Raw genomic sequence first — 12,089 nt, forward strand, 5'->3', positions numbered from 1 at the left:
TGTGTGCATAAAGCGCGTCTTGCACTCAAGTATATAAGCTATGAATGAACCACTATGGGCACTGTTAACGGTGCTGGACGAGGTCCTACAAACACCGATGGGCTGAGGGGATTCAAACAGCTTCTGCAGTCAGTCAGAGTCTGAGGAAGGAGGTGGGAAGTGAAAGCAAGGCAAAGAGTGAGCGTTTTATTAATGAATAGATTGGACGCTGAAAGAAGTGTGGAGCCAAAAGAAACTCTCCTGGTATTTTTTGGAGGGGGCGTGAAATGCCATCTGGGAATGCTTTGCTAATGGAAGTGTACTTGACTGCAGTATGATTTTTCCAGCTGTCGGTGTGCGTTTTGGTGCCAGTCTGCGTCACTACCTGTTCCAGTGAACATGCTGTGGCGTTTCGTGAAAGTTCTTCTCTATTCTGAATAAGTGAAAAATAACAAAAATGTTTTGCAGCTTGCAAACATGTTAAAAACCTTAATTTCATGCGACATAATGAGCCACAGCTGCTGCTACTGCACATGTGCGTCCAGTGCTGTCCACCCAGATTATACAGCAGTCACACTTCCACTCCTGGCTGGCCAGTTACCATCAATTTCTTCTAATTATGGTTGTGATTCATTTTTATTATGTCGTGAATCTTGATTTATTGGACTGAGTGGATTTATTGACTCCTCTGCTAGACATGCTACAATTACATTAGTTCCATGTGTTTTATGCATGAGAAGGGAGATGACAGTAGTTGAGAGGGTAACAAGTCGTAATAATCATATTCATGCATATCTTGATAAAAGCTGGTCAAATAAAAGGCCTCTGGGCTCCGAGCAACACCCAATGAAAGTAAAATAAATAACTGTATTTATTGCAAGTTTGAAAATATCGCAGATTTACCCCAATAAACAGAGAATGCTCAGTTGCAGGCCGGCGCTTTAAGTAAGTTAACTTGAAGTTCAACCCTCCAAAAGGATGGAAGGATGAAAAAACAGACATGCTATGAAAGGCTGTGCTGCAGGGGTGATTGTTTCCACAGAGACTTCTGTTTGAAATGATTCTTTTTACCAACAACTCTACCACATTAACTTCAAATCAAGGGCCATAATTCAAAGCCGCTTTTTACTGCCTGTGCTGTGCCCTGTGCCCGAGTTTGCTTTTATGTTCATGTGGAGGAATTTCATTGCATGTTCATGCAGAATAAAAACATCAATGAAGTTCTCACTTGCTGTGAAATCACCATTTGTGACGAGTGTTATGCAAATGAGCACTTGAGGGAAAACATTAAGGACAGCATGAACGGAGAGCATTGGTAAGGAAGCACACTCACGCACCTAGTTGTGTGTGACCACTCATTGGCACTGCGGAAAATGCAGACTCAGCGGTGTGAAGCACAGAGGAGGTTTGTGCATATTTTTTGGATGTAGAAAATGGCGGAGGACGTTTTTGATCTCGGAGTTAGTCATTGACCAGAGGAAGCATGAGTTTGGCTGCAGATCGACTAGTTACTGGAACCAGTGGATGTTATTCCTTACTCAGTCATTAGTGTGCAGACTCACCTGTTGAATCATGTCAAGACTCACGCAAATTTAGCGAAAGTCTCGTGCAGACACTTTCTCCACTCACCCTGCACGTAATCATCAGAAATCATGACATTTTCACTTCTTCAACACAATCAGCAAACACTGGATAAAAAGCTTTTGTCCACTCTATACCTGACATGCCCTCATGATGGCACCAAATCCCAAACATAGACACAGCCAAAGAAGAATCACATCTGCACTATATAAATACACAAAAAGCAGACTTCATATAAGCCACTGCAGACTAACATGATGCTTGAGCTCTCATCATCAAAGAGACAACGCAGTTCAAAAGCTGATGAAGCAAAGCAACTTGGATATCGTCTCTGTAAGGAAAAATACTGCTGCCACATGACGATGACTACAGCAGCTTTAATAATCATCTTCACAAACTACTGGATGACTAACAGCCGTTCAGAGCCACTTGGAATCGTCTGCTGACTTCACATGTGTGCTCCTCAGCTTATTGTAAACAGGACACCTAATGAACACGCCAATCACTCGCAGCCCCGGAGCCGGTGACATTGATGTATACCCTCCAAGAGACCGCACCAGCCTTGACTGCCTTTGTTCATCAGCTAATCAGAAATGCTGCTAATAGACTGTCCTCGTTTGAAGTGTTTACACTGTGGAGAGACACCCCTCCCTCTTTTCAAACAAAGAGTGTTTGACCTCACAGTGGTCGTTAAACACTGAGGCTGCGCGTACTCCTCCGTGATGCTGTCTTCTTGCAGACAGATCTCTGTCAAGCAGCCACACGTGCACACGAAAGCACTTTTCTCATTTGTATTTTAAGGTCATATCCCTGTTTAAATGTTTTGACTGACCACGAAGCTACTGAATGCAGGGTGTTCCAATCTTCAACAGCAACCACAAAATGTCCAAAAAGTCCTTCTCATCTGTTCTGCATCAGGAGCAACGAAAACATCGGCCTCTGCCCTGAGGTTTGCGGGGCCCTCTGTAGCTGTGAGTGAGCCATTCAGGAGTCACCCTGGGTAAATATTACAGGTCATTGCCGTCTAAGGTTTTTCTTTTTCCTTGCAGGATGTCGTGCTGCTGTTTTTGTAAAGCGTGTGTGTTGTTGGGCTATAATATTTGCACAGGAGCTTTCAAGGCTGAGTGGTGTAAATCCTTTCCTTCCGTTTCCATTGATAAGTGAAGTTTCATTCAAACAGTAACTGTCAGGAACACATTTCCAACAGATTCATTTTGCCACATATTTGCACATTTCTGTATTTTTATTTCTGGTTATGTTCAATTAAATGTCGTTTAACCATGTTAAGGCCCACGAATAGCAATTTTTCTTAAGTGTTATCACAGTGTATTGAAACAAAGGTTGAGGAAGAACAGTGGGGAACAACTGATACAGCAGCAACTGAGCTGTCTCCATCACAACCTGAGCACACTCCATCCTCTGAGGAACATCATGAAATGCAGCTGAAAGCTCTGGTAAAGTGGCCTAGTGTTAAAGGACCATTTATAGGATTTAGTGGCACCTAGCTGTGAGGTTGCAGTTGCAACTTCGCCTCACCTCTCCTCTACTTATTAAAATGCCAAATATTAGGGATTAGCTTTAACTAGTAGATAATTCACTCCAGTACTCAATATATTGTCCTGAATTCTAAAGCCTTAACCAAAAGTTGTGCTTTACTTTAAAGCCTCAGCTGACAGTCTGATAATAATGTTTCTTACTGACATGGATGAATTAAACACATAACTATTATTATTGATGCATTTTGGAAATGATGTAACCGTAGTTGGTCTCTCCCACTGAAGATTTAATTATTCATATGGAGGCTTTTGCAGTTTTGGAAGCATTCAGTGAGTTCTCATGTGTGCCAGAGATGTTATTAATGCTTCCTGAGTTTATTTTGTTTTTAAAATCAGCTACCTGTACTTGGCAGCACACACCGTAGCTTGTTAAAGACCCACACACGAACAATGTACATTCACATAATGGGGTACATACACGCACACGCACACACACACACACACGGGTAAATGAGCAAGCTGTGATCAGAAGTGTTTGCGTTAGTTGCCAAGATTGGTGTTTTACAGCTGTATTTGTTCCTGAATGTGCTGGTTTATGGTGCACTCCAGGTCACGCACTACGTCTAAACACTGCCAGAGTAAAAAGGGGTTTGCATGTACCCCTTCACCTCAACCCTGCCACACACACACTGGAATAAGAGGCCTGCCCACACACACTCAGCAGGGACACAACCCACATCAAAGCAAACACACTAATCCCAGCAGGAAACAGGGGATCCATAGGCCCAATCATGAAAGGAGAGAGAAAATGCATATGAAATAAAAATAAATAAGAGCTATCATCTTAACATTTGTACCAGCTGTAGTAAATCAGTACTTAATGAGAGTCGAGGTTCTTCTCCGAAACTTTGTTTTTCCTGATGTGACATACGAAGAGACTGTTGAGGTGATGTGTCTTCAAAAAGAATTGTCTTAGTCATACTTCTGGGATCAGTGAGCTCATTTCTAACGAGAGTAAAAAGAAAAACAGGGCTTATTTTGGATTCAAACAGTCCTACATGTCATGATAATCAAAGACAAAATTGATCATCCAGGACTCTAAAAACAGGAATATCCAACACACAAAACAGTGCACACACATATATTTTTATATAGATGTTTACATGGAATTTATAGTCTGTGCAGAGAAAAATGACATGATCAACAAATGCATTGAGAAAAACCTGAATCTGGTAGCTCCTGTCAAACCAATATTTCAACGCAATGTTTAGAAGCCCAGTGGACCTCCAGCATATTGTGTATTCTGAGGAATCATTTTTCAAATCTCAGATCCTAAAGGCTCCCCTTTGATCTTTTTCTGTCACGCTGTTCTTTGAGACTAACAAACCCATAATTTTTGCAGTGAGCCCGAAAGCCCCTAAACTAACCTCATCAGCGCCTTCGGGATGTTTGAGCGCTGCAGGACCACGGTGGGTTGGGTTCACAGAGGGGAGCCGGGCAGCCACCTGGTGGGGCTGTGGGAGAGGGGAAATGGACTGTAATCAAACAAGCCGCCACAGAAACACCAAGCGTTCACTGGGTTTATGAGGCAGTCACATCCAGTCAACCACTAACAATGAAAGAGGAAACACCTTTTTTTTTGCACAGACATTCCATGCTGTTATGAAACTACTGTGAAATAGAGAATATCATTAACGTCCCATTAAAAATTCCAGGGAATTAATGAGTTGAACTGTCGTGGAGGAGGTATTAAACGTAACACTGCTACATGCTACTACAGCACCAACCAGCTCTGCTTTAGTATAATAATTTCAAACACACAGCATCAGACAGTGACTCCGTGGTCTCTGTCTGAGCTCAGTCTTATAAGACCCATTAGGCTGCCTGCACTGTGCATCGAGTCCAGTCTGGTTTGATGTGGAGCTTTCCATTACGCTGGTCAGCTGGAACTGTTGGGAAAAGCTTACGCGTCAAAAAAAGAGAAGAGCTGGAAGACAGTAATCGGAGAAATGAACAACGGTAAAAACAGGGAATTCAGTGCCTGAGGTGTGAGAGCTTAAAGTTCCGTGTGTACCTTCTGAGTGTTTTTCTGTCTTGGAAGCATCCCAACACCAAAGAAAACACATGATCTCAACAACAGTAGGAGTAGCTCTGATGCTATACCACAAAGATGAATAATTAAAACCGCAAGATACTATTTGGCAAGGACGCAGAGTGGCAGCTAAACTTAAAGTCAACATTTACTCCTGTACAAGCAATCAAAAGATATACTCCTTTCTTTAGCTACATTTAATGTCAAATCCAAAGTTGCATTAAGTAATGTGCCCAAGATGCCAAGAATGTGTCTGTTTACCGGGCAACAGAGCAGTGCGAGCCTCGCTGGAGCATTTGTCTTAAAGGATGATGTCCAAATTTATGTCAAACAGACCACTGACAGGCCCAGTGTGATTACAGGCACTGCAACTATTAACAAGCAAGGATACAACTGCATAGACATACATAAATAATGAAAAAAAAATCCTACTTTTCTTCGGACACAGAAATGAAACACATTATACGCTTGCTTAATCTTCACATATTTATTTAATCTCGAGAAAATCTGCACAGAAAAAAAGCAAGAAACCACAGAACAGCTGCATCGCTCTGTATCGTGTAAGGCCTCATCTCTTGCCCCAAGAATACACCACTATTACCCTCCCCTCACCTCCACCACCCCTGCTGTACCCCCCGCCGTAACAGCAGTGCAGCAGGCCAGATGTGTGGGACATGGAGGTGCAGAAAGATCCTGTCCAGCCCCCCCAGAGATTCCCAGATCCACTTGGTCCTCATGTTACAGGCCGGCCTGTCAACCTCAGTGCCAAGCACCACGTGATGGAGGCTGTCACTGGTCACGCTCAGTGGCGGCTAGCATAAATGATTTAGAGGGTGATTTGTGTGCATATGAATGTGTGTGTGTGTGTGTGTGTGTGTGTGTGTGTGTGTGTGTGTGTGTGTGTGGATGCATGCAAAGTCTCCTGACATCTATTTTTATTATCTTTTTCTATCTACAGTGTCTTTTGCCTATTCTTTCTTTCGCTATGCAGCATTTCTTTCTCACACACGCTCTCACAACACTTGCACATCGACATTCCTTTGGAGAATATGTTGCTCCAGAGACATATTGGTCTTTTCCAGCAATAAAATTATCCCATAAATATGAAGTTTATATCCAGATGCATACATGCACATACACACAAAATCACGAGAGATGGATGTAAAGTATCAGACGATGCAATTAATAGTCTGCTTACATGCAATTTTGTTCTGCGGTGAAACGAGAATATACTGTTTATCTGCACATATGTCCAAGGACAGACAGTGTTTTGTTAAATTCTACAGTAACACACACTCCTGAACTTCTGATGAGTGCATTCAGATGTAAACTGGTTTCATGGGATTCTACTAATATGGAGTATATCCTCTCTTGATGTCAGCATAATGGAAATTCCATTGTGATATTTACTTTAATAATGGTATTTTTCCATGTGTGCTGGGGCATATCTGTTGGAGCTTGTGCAATCAGTCACAGGGCAGAATTGGTCCATTCCTCTTGGGCTTTCTCCCCTGAAATGTGCGGAGAGAAAGATAGATGCTTCCAGTCCTTTTAAGCCATTAAGAGGGTGAGCAAACATCCCTTCGAAACCCTTTAAAATGACAAGACCATCTCCGCCGCGTGCAAAAAAAGCAAATAACCTCTCCAGCTCTTCCTTACTTTTCCTCATCTTTCGTCCTCTGCTGTTCCTCCTCCGAATTTCAGGCACAGCATCTTGGAGATAATGCATAAAGTAAAAGCCAGTTGTTGACCTCTGCCTTCTAGCTGCTGTTGAAGTGACTGCACAGAGAGACCCTGACGGCACTGACATCCATCTGCAGACACAGGATGCTGTGTTAATGGTTTTGAAACAGTCAACAAACCTAAAAGAGGAAAAATCAATCACTTTACTGGCCAAAAACTACAAATGTACAGGAATTTGGCTGCACTGGTGCGACGACATATAGAAACTGACGAGTTCATTCAGTCACCTGTGACAGCAGGATCTCTAATATGAGCTTGCCTGGAAGTGAATTCCACAGGAGGGTTAATTTATGGAGAGCTTATGAGGATTTAAGTATGCAGGGGGCCACTAGCCACCCGAATAGCCACTATAAGCCTGTCTACTGTGGATAAGACCACTCATCAAAATGAACTTACTTGTCAAATCTATTAAAATAGGAGGCCAACAACAGGGCAGACTAATTCAAGATATCCTCTACCACCAAAATGTAGACCTTCGTACGTATGCCACTGTGTCTGCCGCTGTCTGTCTGTCCCCCCTGTATGAATTTCATTCGTGACCCTCCCCGCCCTCAGCATGAGGAGACAGCGAGTCAGATTTGGCACAGTGGGCTGCTGTTATCCTGAAGTGAGTTTTACAGGTCAGACGCGAACACTCAGCCCACCTGCGTCCGCTCCTGCTCGCAGATTTTACACTTTCTCGATTTTCCCCTCCTTTCATTCTTGTATTCCCTCCAAACCCATTTCATGTTTTATCCCCGGTCTCCTTTAAAAAAAAAAACAGCGTGAGCGGAGGATCCAGAAAAGCTTCTTGTGGGTTAGAAATCGATGCATTCTTGGAACATTACTCAATGATTCTGACATGTTTGGGATCGAGAGCATCGCATGCAACATTGTAAAACAGAGAAACTGAGAAATTGTATCACACTGAGAGAGTTTTTATTGATCCCTTTTTGGGCACTCCGGCAGAGACTGAGGATTATGGACTGAGGAATGTTTTATTTGGGAGTGTGACACAATATTTCAAATAGGATGTCAAGAAAAACAAAAAATAAAGGTGAGATTTTATTGTACATGGGAAAACAATTTGCATATGGAGCAAATTTGAGAAAACAGCCTGCTCCATGAATACCTTTATGCTACATACTGTATATACACAACCTCACTAACTGGCTCTCTTTATCGTAAGGACACTTGTACAGATGCTTACTGACATATTGCATTCCCTAGCCCCAACCCCAGCCTGGACCATCACAATAACAATCACTTGACCTTAAGCTTTACTTAACCTGAGCTGAAACATAATCCTATTCTAACCTTAACCCTCAAGCCCTGTCTTAGTCCTAAAACTACCTTTAGAATAAATAAATATGGCCTCATGTTCCAAAAATATCCTCACTCACAAGGTCTAAAACTCAAATTTGTGCCTACAAAGTACAAGATCACACATGCATCCACACACACGCACACACACAGCTGCATTTGAGATTGCAGATCAGGAGACATTATGTCCTTATATGGTCATGGTGTAATTTCTCTCTCAGAGCTGCTGGCTGGACTAAATCTCAGAGTGTTCAGAGAGTTTATGAAAACCTGTGAACTTGGGTTAGCAGAGGACTTAGAGGAGAAAAAGACACCAGAGCAGCTCTTCCAAGTGGATTTTTGTAGCCACTGTGATGATTGCACAACTGCTGCATGTCATTCGAGTGCAGGATTACAGTCATTCACAGCAGATCAAAACCTGTGTTGAATTCTTATCGAACTCGTGGTGAGTCAGACAGTTGGTGACGCTACTCAACAAACACACTCAGTCAGCTTGTATCATTGAATTTGGAGTTTGTAAGCACAGATACGCATAATTAGCAAACCTCACATGTGATTTTGTCACTTTGGGCTGTTGGGGACCACCAGTCTGAGTCAGGGCTCCGGCAGTGTGTACATCAATCCAACCATCCTTTTCCACCTGCCACAAAGGTCTCACTGTACTCTGAATTATGGCATTGGTTTTGCCTTTCTTCTCTCCAATTTTCTACAAGCTCAGAATTTCCCCTCTTCCTCTGAAAACTCCACAAAGATGTACGTTCACTGGATCAGCTGTAGAGATTAAACCAATCAAAACTAGCCATAAAACCAGAGTGATCCCCACATTCTCTTACAAATCCTCCTCCCGCTAAAGAAAAAAAAAAAAGTTCAAGAAAGCAGCCTCAACTTTATTCTGGGCAAGTGCTGCTTATAACACTGCTCATCACGGCGTCTCAGAGCCTTTCATTGTGGCTTACTGGGAAAGCTGCTCATCTTTGCGTTGGAATTGCTGCAGATGTTTCTGAGACATCTGTCCTTCACAGTTAAGAAACATATTCAGCTCAGTGTTTATTGTGTTTCTCCACTCACATCCACCTCATATATATGTACAGTTTATCTAGGGTAAAGCAGGAAAGGGTCTTACCATTGTATATCCATCTGTGGAAGCTTAAGAGCCAGTTTAATACCTTTGACTGCTTGAAACTCAGCTGGGTTTAAACTGCCAGCGTTGAGCTACAGCAAAGAGGGGTTTTTTTTTATATCCTGAATGATAACCAGGATGTACCAAGTAAACTTCAATGGCCTCTTTTCAAGCCCCCTCTATGGACTCTTTCTGATTCTTACTGTCATTTCCACAGATAGGTTAAATGGCCAAAAGGGAAAAATCTGAATATACATCATCATCTGCTGTAGAAAACCTTCATCAGCTGACACATTTGTTGACTGTGAATGTTCCTTCATAAATGAAAGGATGCATGTTCTTGAGGCATTCTTGGGGAATACAAGCACACACACACACACACACACACACACACACACACACACACACACACACACACACATACAAAGTGATGCAAGTGTTTCTTTTCCACCTTAGCTGAACGTCATAAACATGAAACCAGGTTGCGTTGTGTTGAGTCTTTTGAGTCACACTTGTCGAAAACATTTGAACTCAAAATAGATATTGACTGATGAGGCAGCTTCCTGCTATAAATGCACGTTAGGATGTGCGGATTTGTACTCACACAGACACACACCCATACCACACAGCAGAAGCATACTCCACATTTTACTGTACCACTGATTTACTACCTTCTGTCTACGTGATTGTATATCGCAGTCTCGTCTCTTCCTGCCAAGCTCATATTTTCTTTTGCTTGTGCAAAAAATCCTTTCTTAATGAAATTGTGTCTTGTTCCAGTATTTGATCTGCTGGATGACAAAAGGCCAGCACATGTTAGGATGAATAAAACCACATAGCAAGAAAGTGTAATATGACACAAAAAGCTGATGAAATCAATACGAATCTGATTTTTTTCTCTATTAAGTTCTTAGCTAATGTGTTTATGTCACATCCTCTCATGCGAGGTGAAGAGGCTGCAGATGGTGACAAACCATTTATTTTTTTTGTATGTGGAAGATGCTCAGTGCAGGATCTCAAGTCACATCTTTAAGCAATCTCTCATTCCATCTTTCTAAACACATGACTTTTTATTAGATGTTAGTGACTGCTGTTGTTTTTATGATGTCTATCTAAGATATTTATTCATTATTATTTCAGCACTTTCACCCCAACCAATTATTATCACAACCTCACTTATTTGTTTTTATCTCATTTATTCTAACTCATGGCAGAGGAAGTGTGTGTATGAACTGTCTCTGCTGTGTCATTTTGTGTTATTTCTTTTTTATTATACCATGTGCTTTGGAGCCAAAGGCGAATTCCCACGTGAATGGACAATAAAGATGTCTCTTCGATTGTAATGCAAACGTGCATCTGTTTTTTGTTTGACAAATGACAAATGGCTTCAAGGCAACACTAATCTAACAATCTCTCCGCAGCCACTGATCTCGATACTCTCAGTTTTTTTGCAGAGATTATGCTCCGGAGTGAAAGTAGCGTATCTGATAGGAAAAGTCAGGTGTTAAAGGCCTTTTCTGGTATGTTACACAACAAAAGAAAAGAAAAAAGGAGCCTAATGAGGCGGAAATCTTCCTTTCAGTCATGCTGCATTCTGAACTTTAAGGTTTTTAATGCTTTTTCTGACTTTCTGCACATTTAATACATAAATTAGCTCAAAGAGGGCTCAGGTTACCATTCTAGTTTGTTTTCTTTTCTCTCATAGTCAATCATCCCTGAAGCCTCTCTCACCCCTCTTAAGCACTTTGTATTTTGACCTTTCACCTCTTTGCTAACATCATGCAGACCTCGTTCCCTGGGGAGAGGCCAAGACGCGGACTGAAATATAAAACACAGAACAACAAACTGAGTGAAGCTCAGGAAAGCAGTGCAACAAAAAGTGACAAGATATGAAACGCTCTCCTTTTTCTTCTTTTGTAATTATTGATTCTCGCTCTTCAATTGTCATTTCATTCTAGGTGTCTCTGTGTTTTTTCCAAGGGGATTCATTTGATCTGATTCAGCAGATCTGGGGCTCACCGTAGCCGACCGAGAACCCCACAGAAGAAGCCTCCTCCTTCATGTGATGCTAACACACAGACAAGTAAATCAATACATGCATAAATTGCTCTCTTCACCACAAGAGGACCCAGAGGAGAAATAGAGGCGAGGGAAGGAGAAGGGCAAGTGTGCATCTCTTAAAAGAAAACTGGTCCCGAGCTTAAGATGCGCAGGCTAGTTTTGCTTTAATGAAACCATGCCCTCGTTTTGAATTTAATTTGCCATCCATTTAGAGAAATGGATGGCAATCAGAAAGAGGAGCATCACCTCAGACAAAAAGATTACATCATGACTTATTCATGCACCCTGTGTGGCTGGTTAGAGTCCCAAGGGAAGAATTAGATGGGAGGCCGTAAACTCTGCCTGTCGATGTCTCCAGCACCATGAGGTCACATGTGACCCAGCTAGTGGGCAGAAGTTGTCTGAGTGCAGCTCTGCCCTCCCCTGACCCGCAATATCCAGCCAGAGACAGCCAGTTAGACTGCACATCAGTAAACAGAATTACCTCCACATAAATATACAGTAAATGTCTCTTTGGGATATGCGGTCAGCCACAAATTCATCATCATCTCTTTGTTCAGCAGATGCGTCTCCAGATCCGTGTGGACTTCAGGAGTGTTTCATTCATTTTATGAATTATTTGTATGGATGGAGAAGTCTTTGTTCGGTGCCCAAGCCCTCCCTTTGGTGTCTGTTATTTGAAACTCAAACAAACCTAACATCAAAAATGGACAGT

The sequence above is a fragment of the Chaetodon auriga genome, chromosome 15, assembly GCF_051107435.1.
Source record: "Chaetodon auriga isolate fChaAug3 chromosome 15, fChaAug3.hap1, whole genome shotgun sequence".
In the NCBI taxonomy this organism is placed as follows: Eukaryota; Metazoa; Chordata; class Actinopteri; order Chaetodontiformes; family Chaetodontidae; genus Chaetodon; species Chaetodon auriga.